This window comes from Semicossyphus pulcher, unplaced genomic scaffold (genome assembly GCF_022749685.1).
Source record: "Semicossyphus pulcher isolate SPU_LCO1_2020_fin unplaced genomic scaffold, fSemPul1.0.p SCAF_20, whole genome shotgun sequence".
Taxonomy (NCBI): domain Eukaryota; kingdom Metazoa; phylum Chordata; class Actinopteri; order Labriformes; family Labridae; genus Semicossyphus; species Semicossyphus pulcher.
The window spans coordinates 17,365,903-17,375,512 of record NW_027211694.1 but is presented as its reverse complement, the minus strand read 5'-3'; the positions used below and the strand labels follow the sequence as shown (position 1 = coordinate 17,375,512).

The following is a 9,610-nucleotide window of genomic DNA, read 5'->3' as shown; positions in this document are numbered from 1 at the left end:
ATCCCTTGAAATATAATTGCATCAGTTCAGACAAAAGGCACAGAGATGGTTAGCGACATTCATTCTATGTTGAGCCTCGTCTGAAGCTGCATTTGAGGTTTGGCTGGTTTCAATACTCGGGAATTTGCCTCCATTGTAAAGAACAGCAAAGCAGGCACCGCTGGGATTTGAACCCAGGATCTCCTGTTTACTAGACAGGCACTTTGACCAACTAAGCCACGGCGCCATCCCTTCTTTGTGTTTGTGCATGTTTCATATTGAAAGTATAATTGAAGAAAATGAGCTTCTTAAAATCTTTTAACTCAAGTCAAAGGCAATGAAGGCAAAGTTGCGTGAAAAAGACTTACTCTTCAACCCTAGGATTTCATTGTCCAGGAAAAGCCAAGGACTTTGAAACCACCAGAGGAAAACCGCATCATCCCTGGAAGTCTTGAAAAAGAGATGGTGAAATTGTGAATGAGTGCTGTATAGTACTGTTTGTAACGGTTGGCCAACAAAGTTTATGCCGTGGACCTTGTGCTGCAGAGGAAAAACGACTCCCAGTTCATTGGTGACCTTGAACCATCCAATTACAGCCACGCATCGTCCCTGGGTGGGCTTGAACCACCAACCTCTCGGTTAACAGCCGAGCGCGCTGGCCGATTGCGCCACAGAGACATGCACTGCTAGAAGAACGGAAGGAGAAAGTATTCAGTGGTACCGCTACCAGGTCTGAAAAGGCGACAGTGAAGTGAAGGTGTAAAAGGGGGATTTGAAGCCAATATCTCCCGTTTACAAGAAAGGCCCTTCCTGGAAAAGTTAAAGACAAGTGATGGTGGAAGGGCACTACTGGGATTTGAACCCAGGATCTCCTGTTTACAAGACAGGCGCTTTCACCAACTAAGCCATAGCGCCAGTAGTCTTGACAAAGCTTTGACCAATCCCTTGAAATATAATTGCATCAGTTCAGACAAAAGGCACAGAGATGGTTAGCGACATTCATTCTATGTTGAGCCTCGTCTGAAGCTGCATTTGAGGTTTGGCTGGTTTCAATACTCGGGAATTTGCCTCCATTGTAAAGAACAGCAAAGCAGGCACCGCTGGGATTTGAACCCAGGATCTCCTGTTTACTAGACAGGCACTTTGACCAACTAAGCCACGGCGCCATCCCTTCTTTGTGTTTGTGCATGTTTCATATTGAAAGTATAATTGAAGAAAATGAGCTTCTTAAAATCTTTTAACTCAAGTCAAAGGCAATGAAGGCAAAGTTGCGTGAAAAAGACTTACTCTTCAACCCTAGGATTTCATTGTCCAGGAAAAGCCAAGGACTTTGAAACCACCAGAGGAAAACCGCATCATCCCTGGAAGTCTTGAAAAAGAGATGGTGAAATTGTGAATGAGTGCTGTATAGTACTGTTTGTAACGGTTGGCCAACAAAGTTTATGCCGTGGACCTTGTGCTGCAGAGGAAAAACGACTCCCAGTTCATTGGTGACCTTGAACCATCCAATTACAGCAAAGCATCGTCCCTGGGTGGGCTTGAACCACCAACCTCTCGGTTAACAGCCGAGCGCGCTGGCCGATTGCACCACAGAGACATGCATGGCTAGAAGAACGGAAGGAGAAAGTATTCAGTGGTACCGCTACCAGGTCTGAAAAGGCGACAGTGAAGTGAAGGTGTAAAAGGGGGATTTGAAGCCAATATCTCCCGTTTACAAGAAAGGCCCTTCCTGGAAAAGTTAAAGACAAGTGATGGTGGAAAGGCACTACGGGGATTTGAACCCAGGATCTCCTGTTTACAAGACAGGCGCTTTCACCAACTAAGCCATAGCGCCAATAGTCTTGACAAAGCTTTGACCAATCCCTTGAAATATAATTGCATCAGTTCAGACAAAAGGCACAGAGATGGTTAGCGACATTCATTCTATGTTGAGCCTCATCTGAAGCTGCATTTGAGGTTTGGCTGGTTTCAATACTCGGGAATTTAACTCCATTGTAAAGAAAAGCAAAGCAGGCACTGCTGGGATTTGAACCCAGGATCTCCTGTTTACTAGAAAGGCACTTTGACCAACTAAGCCACGGCGCCATCCCTTCTTTGTGTTTGTGCATGTTTCATATTGAAAGTATAATTGAAGAAAATGAGCTTCTTAAAATCTTTTAACTCAAGTCAAAGGCAATGAAGGCAAAGTTGCGTGAAAAAGACTTACTCTTCAACCCTAGGATTTCATTGTCCAGGAAAAGCCAAGGACTTTGAAACCACCAGAGGAAAACCGCATCATCCCTGGAAGTCTTGAAAAAGAGATGGTGAAATTGTGAATGAGTGATGTATAGTACTGTTTGTAACGGTTGGCCAACAAAGTTTATGCCGTGGACCTTGTGCTGCAGAGGAAAAACGACTCCCAGTTCATTGGTGACCTTGAACCATCCAATTACAGCCACGCATCGTCCCTGGGTGGGCTTGAATCACCAACCTCTCGGTTAACAGCCGAGCGCGCTGGCCGATTGCGCCACAGAGACATGCACTGCTAGAAGAACGGAAGGAGAAAGTATTCAGTGGTACCGCTACCAAGTCTGAAAAGGCGACAGTGAAGTGAAGGTGTAAAAGGGGGATTTGAAGCCAATATCTCCCGTTTACAAGAAAGGCCCTTCCTGGAAAAGTTAAAGACAAGTGATGGTGGAAAGGCACTACTGGGATTTGAACCCAGGATCTCCTGTTTACAAGACAGGTGCTTTCACCAACTAAGCCATAGCGCCAATAGTCTTGACAAAGCTTTGACCAATCCCTTGAAATATAATTGCATCAGTTCAGACAAAAGGCACAGAGATGGTTAGCGACATTCATTCTATGTTGAGCCTCGTCTGAAGCTGCATTTGAGGTTTGGCTGGTTTCAATACTCTGGAATTTGCCTCCATTGTAAAGAACAGCAAAGCAGGCACCGCTGGGATTTGAACCCAGGATCTCCTGTTTACTAGACAGGCACTTTGACCAACTAAGCCACGGCGCAATCCCTTCTTTGTGTTTGTGCATGTTTCATATTGAAAGTATAATTGAAGAAAATGAGCTTCTTAAAATCTTTTAACTCAAGTCAAAGGCAATGAAGGCAAAGTTGCGTGAAAAAGACTTACTCTTCAACCCTAGGATTTCATTGTCCAGGAAAAGCCAAGGACTTTGAAACCACCAGAGGAAAACCGCATCATCCCTGGAAGTCTTGAAAAAGAGATGGTGAAATTGTGAATGAGTGCTGTATAGTACTGTTTGTAACGGTTGGCCAACAAAGTTTATGCCGTGGACCTTGTGCTGCAGAGGAAAAACGACTCCCAGTTCATTGGTGACCTTGAACCATCCAATTACAGCAAAGCATCGTCCCTGGGTGGGCTTGAACCACCAACCTCTCGGTTAACAGCCGAGCGCGCTGGCCGATTGCGCCACAGAGACATGCACTGCTAGAAGAACGGAAGGAGAAAGTATTCAGTGGTACCGCTACCAGGTCTGAAAAGGCGACAGTGAAGTGAAGGTGTAAAAGGGGGATTTGAAGCCAATATCTCCCGTTTACAAGAAAGGCCCTTACTGGAAAAGTTAAAGACAAGTGATGGTGGAAAGGCACTACTGGGATTTGAACCCAGGATCTCCTGTTTACAAGACAGGTGCTTTCACCAACTAAGCCATAGCGCCAGTAGTCTTGACAAAGCTTTGACCAATCCCTTGAAATATAATTGCATCAGTTCAGACAAAAGGCACAGAGATGGTTAGCGACATTCATTCTATGTTGAGCCTCGTCTGAAGCTGCATTTGAGGTTTGGCTGGTTTCAATACTCGGGAATTTGCCTCCATTGTAAAGAACAGCAAAGCAGGCACCGCTGGGATTTGAACCCAGGATCTCCTGTTTACTAGACAGGCACTTTGACCAACTAAGCCACGGCGCCATCCCTTCTTTGTGTTTGTGCATGTTTCATATTGAAAGTATAATTGAAGAAAATGAGCTTCTTAAAATCTTTTAACTCAAGTCAAAGGCAATGAAGGCAAAGTTGCGTGAAAAAGACTTACTCTTCAACCCTAGGATTTCATTGTCCAGGAAAAGCCAAGGACTTTGAAACCACCAGAGGAAAACCGCATCATCCCTGGAAGTCTTGAAAAAGAGATGGTGAAATTGTGAATGAGTGCTGTATAGTACTGTTTGTAACGGTTGGCCAACAAAGTTTATGCCGTGGACCTTGTGCTGCAGAGGAAAAACGACTCCCAGTTCATTGGTGACCTTGAACCATCCAATTACAGCCACGCATCGTCCCTGGGTGGGCTTGAACCACCAACCTCTCGGTTAACAGCCGAGCGCGCTGGCCGATTGCGCCACAGAGACATGCACTGCTAGAAGAACGGAAGGAGAAAGTATTCAGTGGTACCGCTACCAGGTCTGAAAAGGCGACAGTGAAGTGAAGGTGTAAAAGGGGGATTTGAAGCCAATATCTCCCGTTTACAAGAAAGGCCCTTCCTGGAAAAGTTAAAGACAAGTGATGGTGGAAAGGCACTACTGGGATTTGAACCCAGGATCTCCTGTTTACAAGACAGGTGCTTTCACCAACTAAGCCATAGCGCCAGTAGTCTTGACAAAGCTTTGACCAATCCCTTGAAATATAATTGCATCAGTTCAGACAAAAGGCACAGAGATGGTTAGCGACATTCATTCTATGTTGAGCCTCGTCTGAAGCTGCATATGAGGTTTGGCTGGTTTCAATACTCGGGAATTTGCCTCCATTGTAAAGAACAGCAAAGCAGGCACCGCTGGGATTTGAACCCAGGATCTCCTGTTTACTAGACAGGCACTTTGACCAACTAAGCCACGGCGCCATCCCTTCTTTGTGTTTGTGCATGTTTCATATTGAAAGTATAATTGAAGAAAATGAGCTTCTTAAAATCTTTTAACTCAAGTCAAAGGCAATGAAGGCAAAGTTGCGTGAAAAAGACTTACTCTTCAACCCTAGGATTTCATTGTCCAGGAAAAGCCAAGGACTTTGAAACCACCAGAGGAAAACCGCATCATCCCTGGAAGTCTTGAAAAAGAGATGGTGAAATTGTGAATGAGTGCTGTATAGTGCTGTTTGTAACGGTTGGCCAACAAAGTTTATGCCGTGGACCTTGTGCTGCAGAGGAAAAATGACTCCCAGTTCATTGGTGACCTTGAACCATCCAATTACAGCCACGCATCGTCCCTGGGTGGGCTTGAACCACCAACCTCTCGGTTAACAGCCGAGCGCGCTGGCCGATTGCGCCACAGAGACATGCACTGCTAGAAGAACGGAAGGAGAAAGTATTCAGTGGTACCGCTACCAGGTCTGAAAAGGCAACAGTGAAGTGAAGGTGTAAAAGGGGGATTTGAAGCCAATATCTCCCGTTTACAAGAAAGGCCCTTGCTGGAAAAGTTAAAGACAGGTGATGGTGGAAAGGTACTACTGGGATTTGAACCCAGGATCTCCTGTTTACAAGACAGGCGCTTTCACCAACTAAGCCATAGCGCCAATACTCTTGACAAAGCTTTGACCAATCCCTTGAAATATAATTGCATCAGTTCAGACAAAAGGCACAGAGATGGTTAGCGACATTCATTCTATGTTGAGCCTCGTCTGAAGCTGCATTTGAGGTTTGGCTGGTTTCAATACTCGGGAATTTAACTCCATTGTAAAGAAAAGCAAAGCAGGCACCGCTGGGATTTGAACCCAGGATCTCCTGTTTACTAGACAGGCACTTTGACCAACTAAGCCACGGCACCATCCCATTTTTGTGTTTGTGCATGTTTCATATTGAAAGTATAATTGAAGAAGATGAGCTTCTTAAAATCTTTTAACTCAAGTCAAAGGCAATGAAGGCAAAGTTGCGTGAAAAAGACTTACTCTTCAACCCTAGGATTTCATTGTCCAGGAAAAGCCAAGGACTTTGAAACCACCAGAGGAAAACCGCATCATCCCTGGAAGTCTTGAAAAAGAGATGGTGAAATTGTGAATGAGTGCTGTATAGTACTGTTTGTAACGGTTGGCCAACAAAGTTTATGCCGTGGACCTTGTGCTGCAGAGGAAAAACGACTCACAGTTCATTGGTGACCTTGAACCATCCAATTACAGCCACGCATCGTCCCTGGGTGGGCTTGAACCACCAACCTCTCGGTTAACAGCCGAGCGCACTGGCCGATTGCGCCACAGAGACATGCACTGCTAGAAGAACGGAAGGAGAAAGTATTCAGTGGTACCGCTACCAGGTCTGAAAAGGCGACAGTGAAGTGAAGGTGTAAAAGGGGGATTTGAATCCAATATCTCCCGTTTACAAGAAAGGCCCTTCCTGGAAAAGTTAAAGACAAGTGATGGTGGAAGGGCACTACTGGGATTTGAACCCAGGATCTCCTGTTTACAAGACAGGCGCTTTCACCAACTAAGCCATAGCGCCAGTAGTCTTGACAAAGCTTTGACCAATCCCTTGAAATATAATTGCATCAGTTCAGACAAAAGGCACAGAGATGGTTAGCGACATTCATTCTATGTTGAGCCTCGTCTGAAGCTGCATTTGAGGTTTGGCTGGTTTCAATACTCGGGAATTTGCCTCCATTGTAAAGAACAGCAAAGCAGGCACCGCTGGGATTTGAACCCAGGATCTCCTGTTTACTAGACAGGCACTTTGACCAACTAAGCCACGGCGCCATCCCTTCTTTGTGTTTGTGCATGTTTCATATTGAAAGTATAATTGAAGAAAATGAGCTTCTTAAAATCTTTTAACTCAAGTCAAAGGCAATGAAGGCAAAGTTGCGTGAAAAAGACTTACTCTTCAACCCTAGGATTTCATTGTCCAGGAAAAGCCAAGGACTTTGAAACCACCAGAGGAAAACCGCATCATCCCTGGAAGTCTTGAAAAAGAGATGGTGAAATTGTGAATGAGTGCTGTATAGTACTGTTTGTAACGGTTGGCCAACAAAGTTTATGCCGTGGACCTTGTGCTGCAGAGGAAAAACGACTCACAGTTCATTGGTGACCTTGAACCATCCAATTACAGCCACGCATCGTCCCTGGGTGGGCTTGAACCACCAACCTCTCGGTTAACAGCCGAGCGCGCTGGCCGATTGCGCCACAGAGACATGCACTGCTAGAAGAACGGAAGGAGAAAGTATTCAGTGGTACCGCTACCAGGTCTGAAAAGGCGACAGTGAAGTGAAGGTGTAAAAGGGGGATTTGTAGCCAATATCTCCTGTTTACAAGAAAGGCCCTTCCTGGAAAAGTTAAAGACAAGTGATGGTGGAAGGGCACTACTGGGATTTGAACCCAGGATCTCCTGTTTACAAGACAGGCGCTTTCACCAACTAAACCATAGCGCCAGTAGTCTTGACAGAGCTTTGACCAATCCCTTGAAATATAATTGCATCAGTTCAGACAAAAGGCACAGAGATGGTTAGCGACATTCATTCTATGTTGAGCCTCGTCTGAAGCTGCATTTGAGGTTTGGCTGGTTTCAATACTCGGGAATTTGCCTCCATTGTAAAGAACAGCAAAGCAGGCACCGCTGGGATTTGAACCCAGGATCTCCTGTTTACTAGACAGGCACTTTGACCAACTAAGCCACGGCGCCATCCCTTCTTTGTGTTTGTGCATGTTTCATATTGAAAGTATAATTGAAGAAAATGAGCTTCTTAAAATCTTTTAACTCAAGTCAAAGGCAATGAAGGCAAAGTTGCGTGAAAAAGACTTACTCTTCAACCCTAGGATTTCATTGTCCAGGAAAAGCCAAGGACTTTGAAACCACCAGAGGAAAACCGCATCATCCCTGGAAGTCTTGAAAAAGAGATGGTGAAATTGTGAATGAGTGCTGTATAGTACTGTTTGTAACGGTTGGCCAACAAAGTTTATGCCGTGGACCTTGTGCTGCAGAGGAAAAACGACTCCCAGTTCATTGGTGACCTTGAACCATCCAATTACAGCAAAGCATCGTCCCTGGGTGGGCTTGAACCACCAACCTCTCGGTTAACAGCCGAGCGCGCTGGCCGATTGCGCCACAGAGACATGCACTGCTAGAAGAACGGAAGGAGAAAGTATTCAGTGGTACCGCTACCAGGTCTGAAAAGGCGACAGTGAAGTGAAGGTGTAAAAGGGGGATTTGAAGCCAATATCTCCCGTTTACAAGAAAGGCCCTTCCTGGAAAAGTTAAAGACAAGTGATGGTGGAAGGGCACTACTGGGATTTGAACCCAGCATCTCCTGTTTACAAGACAGGCGCTTTCACCAACTAAGCCATAGCGCCAGTAGTCTTGACAGAGCTTTGACCAATCCCTTGAAATATAATTGCATCAGTTCAGACAAAAGGCACAGAGATGGTTAGCGACATTCATTCTATGTTGAGCCTCGTCTGAAGCTGCATTTGAGGTTTGGCTGGTTTCAATACTCGGGAATTTGCCTCCATTGTAAAGAACAGCAAAGCAGGCACCGCTGGGATTTGAACCCAGGATCTCCTGTTTACTAGACAGGCACTTTGACCAACTAAGCCACGGCGCCATCCCTTCTTTGTGTTTGTGCATGTTTCATATTGAAAGTATAATTGAAGAAAATGAGCTTCTTAAAATCTTTTAACTCAAGTCAAAGGCAATGAAGGCAAAGTTGCGTGAAAAAGACTTACTCTTCAACCCTAGGATTTCATTGTCCAGGAAAAGCCAAGGACTTTGAAACCACCAGAGGAAAACCGCATCATCCCTGGAAGTCTTGAAAAAGAGATGGTGAAATTGTGAATGAGTGCTGTATAGTGCTGTTTGTAACGGTTGGCCAACAAAGTTTATGCCGTGGACCTTGTGCTGCAGAGGAAAAATGACTCCCAGTTCATTGGTGACCTTGAACCATCCAATTACAGCCACGCATCGTCCCTGGGTGGGCTTGAACCACCAACCTCTCGGTTAACAGCCGAGCGCGCTGGCCGATTGCGCCACAGAGACATGCACTGCTAGAAGAACGGAAGGAGAAAGTATTCAGTGGTACCGCTACCAGGTCTGAAAAGGCAACAGTGAAGTGAAGGTGTAAAAGGGGGATTTGAAGCCAATATCTCCCGTTTACAAGAAAGGCCCTTGCTGGAAAAGTTAAAGACAGGTGATGGTGGAAAGGTACTACTGGGATTCGAACCCAGGATCTCCTGTTTACAAGACAGGCGCTTTCACCAACTAAGCCATAGCGCCAATAGTCTTGACAAAGCTTTGACCAATCCCTTGAAATATAATTGCATCAGTTCAGACAAAAGGCACAGAGATGGTTAGCGACATTCATTCTATGTTGAGCCTCGTCTGAAGCTGCATTTGAGGTTTGGCTGGTTTCAATACTCGGGAATTTAACTCCATTGTAAAGAAAAGCAAAGCAGGCACCGCTGGGATTTGAACCCAAGATCTCCTGTTTACTAGACAGGCACTTTGACCAACTAAGCCACGGCACCATCCCATTTTTGTGTTTGTGCATGTTTCATATTGAAAGTATAATTGAAGAAGATGAGCTTCTTAAAATCTTTTAACTCAAGTCAAAGGCAATGAAGGCAAAGTTGCGTGAAAAAGACTTACTCTTCAACCCTAGGATTTCATTGTCCAGGAAAAGCCAAGGACTTTGAAACCACCAGAGGAAAACCGCATCATC

At 45.2% G+C, this 9,610-nt stretch overlaps 31 non-coding genes across 31 annotated transcripts; all 31 read right to left on the bottom strand.

Moving 5' to 3' along the window:
• Positions 1–152: 152 nt before the first annotated feature.
• Positions 153–226, bottom strand: trnat-agu (transfer RNA threonine (anticodon AGU)). Its single transcript has one exon. It is a non-coding gene; the product is annotated as a tRNA-Thr (tRNA).
• Positions 227–583: 357 nt separating this feature from the next.
• On the bottom strand, positions 584–657 carry trnan-guu (transfer RNA asparagine (anticodon GUU)). The gene has a single exon. It is a non-coding gene; the product is annotated as a tRNA-Asn (tRNA).
• Positions 658–820: 163 nt separating this feature from the next.
• On the bottom strand, positions 821–894 carry trnat-ugu (transfer RNA threonine (anticodon UGU)). Its single transcript has one exon. It is a non-coding gene; the product is annotated as a tRNA-Thr (tRNA).
• Positions 895–1,071: 177 nt separating this feature from the next.
• Positions 1,072–1,145, bottom strand: trnat-agu (transfer RNA threonine (anticodon AGU)). The gene has a single exon. It is a non-coding gene; the product is annotated as a tRNA-Thr (tRNA).
• Positions 1,146–1,502: 357 nt separating this feature from the next.
• trnan-guu (transfer RNA asparagine (anticodon GUU)) lies at positions 1,503–1,576 on the bottom strand. The gene has a single exon. It is a non-coding gene; the product is annotated as a tRNA-Asn (tRNA).
• A 163-nt stretch (positions 1,577–1,739) lies between these two features.
• Positions 1,740–1,813, bottom strand: trnat-ugu (transfer RNA threonine (anticodon UGU)). The gene has a single exon. It is a non-coding gene; the product is annotated as a tRNA-Thr (tRNA).
• Positions 1,814–1,990: 177 nt separating this feature from the next.
• trnat-agu (transfer RNA threonine (anticodon AGU)) lies at positions 1,991–2,064 on the bottom strand. Its single transcript has one exon. It is a non-coding gene; the product is annotated as a tRNA-Thr (tRNA).
• Positions 2,065–2,421: 357 nt separating this feature from the next.
• trnan-guu (transfer RNA asparagine (anticodon GUU)) lies at positions 2,422–2,495 on the bottom strand. Its single transcript has one exon. It is a non-coding gene; the product is annotated as a tRNA-Asn (tRNA).
• Positions 2,496–2,658: 163 nt separating this feature from the next.
• Positions 2,659–2,732, bottom strand: trnat-ugu (transfer RNA threonine (anticodon UGU)). The gene has a single exon. It is a non-coding gene; the product is annotated as a tRNA-Thr (tRNA).
• Positions 2,733–2,909: 177 nt separating this feature from the next.
• Positions 2,910–2,983, bottom strand: trnat-agu (transfer RNA threonine (anticodon AGU)). The gene has a single exon. It is a non-coding gene; the product is annotated as a tRNA-Thr (tRNA).
• A 357-nt stretch (positions 2,984–3,340) lies between these two features.
• trnan-guu (transfer RNA asparagine (anticodon GUU)) lies at positions 3,341–3,414 on the bottom strand. The gene has a single exon. It is a non-coding gene; the product is annotated as a tRNA-Asn (tRNA).
• Positions 3,415–3,577: 163 nt separating this feature from the next.
• On the bottom strand, positions 3,578–3,651 carry trnat-ugu (transfer RNA threonine (anticodon UGU)). Its single transcript has one exon. It is a non-coding gene; the product is annotated as a tRNA-Thr (tRNA).
• A 177-nt stretch (positions 3,652–3,828) lies between these two features.
• On the bottom strand, positions 3,829–3,902 carry trnat-agu (transfer RNA threonine (anticodon AGU)). The gene has a single exon. It is a non-coding gene; the product is annotated as a tRNA-Thr (tRNA).
• A 357-nt stretch (positions 3,903–4,259) lies between these two features.
• Positions 4,260–4,333, bottom strand: trnan-guu (transfer RNA asparagine (anticodon GUU)). The gene has a single exon. It is a non-coding gene; the product is annotated as a tRNA-Asn (tRNA).
• Positions 4,334–4,496: 163 nt separating this feature from the next.
• trnat-ugu (transfer RNA threonine (anticodon UGU)) lies at positions 4,497–4,570 on the bottom strand. The gene has a single exon. It is a non-coding gene; the product is annotated as a tRNA-Thr (tRNA).
• Positions 4,571–4,747: 177 nt separating this feature from the next.
• On the bottom strand, positions 4,748–4,821 carry trnat-agu (transfer RNA threonine (anticodon AGU)). The gene has a single exon. It is a non-coding gene; the product is annotated as a tRNA-Thr (tRNA).
• Positions 4,822–5,178: 357 nt separating this feature from the next.
• On the bottom strand, positions 5,179–5,252 carry trnan-guu (transfer RNA asparagine (anticodon GUU)). The gene has a single exon. It is a non-coding gene; the product is annotated as a tRNA-Asn (tRNA).
• Positions 5,253–5,415: 163 nt separating this feature from the next.
• On the bottom strand, positions 5,416–5,489 carry trnat-ugu (transfer RNA threonine (anticodon UGU)). The gene has a single exon. It is a non-coding gene; the product is annotated as a tRNA-Thr (tRNA).
• A 177-nt stretch (positions 5,490–5,666) lies between these two features.
• trnat-agu (transfer RNA threonine (anticodon AGU)) lies at positions 5,667–5,740 on the bottom strand. The gene has a single exon. It is a non-coding gene; the product is annotated as a tRNA-Thr (tRNA).
• Positions 5,741–6,097: 357 nt separating this feature from the next.
• trnan-guu (transfer RNA asparagine (anticodon GUU)) lies at positions 6,098–6,171 on the bottom strand. Its single transcript has one exon. It is a non-coding gene; the product is annotated as a tRNA-Asn (tRNA).
• Positions 6,172–6,334: 163 nt separating this feature from the next.
• Positions 6,335–6,408, bottom strand: trnat-ugu (transfer RNA threonine (anticodon UGU)). The gene has a single exon. It is a non-coding gene; the product is annotated as a tRNA-Thr (tRNA).
• Positions 6,409–6,585: 177 nt separating this feature from the next.
• trnat-agu (transfer RNA threonine (anticodon AGU)) lies at positions 6,586–6,659 on the bottom strand. Its single transcript has one exon. It is a non-coding gene; the product is annotated as a tRNA-Thr (tRNA).
• A 357-nt stretch (positions 6,660–7,016) lies between these two features.
• Positions 7,017–7,090, bottom strand: trnan-guu (transfer RNA asparagine (anticodon GUU)). The gene has a single exon. It is a non-coding gene; the product is annotated as a tRNA-Asn (tRNA).
• A 163-nt stretch (positions 7,091–7,253) lies between these two features.
• trnat-ugu (transfer RNA threonine (anticodon UGU)) lies at positions 7,254–7,327 on the bottom strand. The gene has a single exon. It is a non-coding gene; the product is annotated as a tRNA-Thr (tRNA).
• A 177-nt stretch (positions 7,328–7,504) lies between these two features.
• On the bottom strand, positions 7,505–7,578 carry trnat-agu (transfer RNA threonine (anticodon AGU)). The gene has a single exon. It is a non-coding gene; the product is annotated as a tRNA-Thr (tRNA).
• A 357-nt stretch (positions 7,579–7,935) lies between these two features.
• Positions 7,936–8,009, bottom strand: trnan-guu (transfer RNA asparagine (anticodon GUU)). The gene has a single exon. It is a non-coding gene; the product is annotated as a tRNA-Asn (tRNA).
• A 163-nt stretch (positions 8,010–8,172) lies between these two features.
• Positions 8,173–8,246, bottom strand: trnat-ugu (transfer RNA threonine (anticodon UGU)). Its single transcript has one exon. It is a non-coding gene; the product is annotated as a tRNA-Thr (tRNA).
• Positions 8,247–8,423: 177 nt separating this feature from the next.
• trnat-agu (transfer RNA threonine (anticodon AGU)) lies at positions 8,424–8,497 on the bottom strand. Its single transcript has one exon. It is a non-coding gene; the product is annotated as a tRNA-Thr (tRNA).
• Positions 8,498–8,854: 357 nt separating this feature from the next.
• On the bottom strand, positions 8,855–8,928 carry trnan-guu (transfer RNA asparagine (anticodon GUU)). Its single transcript has one exon. It is a non-coding gene; the product is annotated as a tRNA-Asn (tRNA).
• Positions 8,929–9,091: 163 nt separating this feature from the next.
• Positions 9,092–9,165, bottom strand: trnat-ugu (transfer RNA threonine (anticodon UGU)). Its single transcript has one exon. It is a non-coding gene; the product is annotated as a tRNA-Thr (tRNA).
• Positions 9,166–9,342: 177 nt separating this feature from the next.
• On the bottom strand, positions 9,343–9,416 carry trnat-agu (transfer RNA threonine (anticodon AGU)). Its single transcript has one exon. It is a non-coding gene; the product is annotated as a tRNA-Thr (tRNA).
• Between the last annotated feature and the right edge of the window lie 194 nt (positions 9,417–9,610).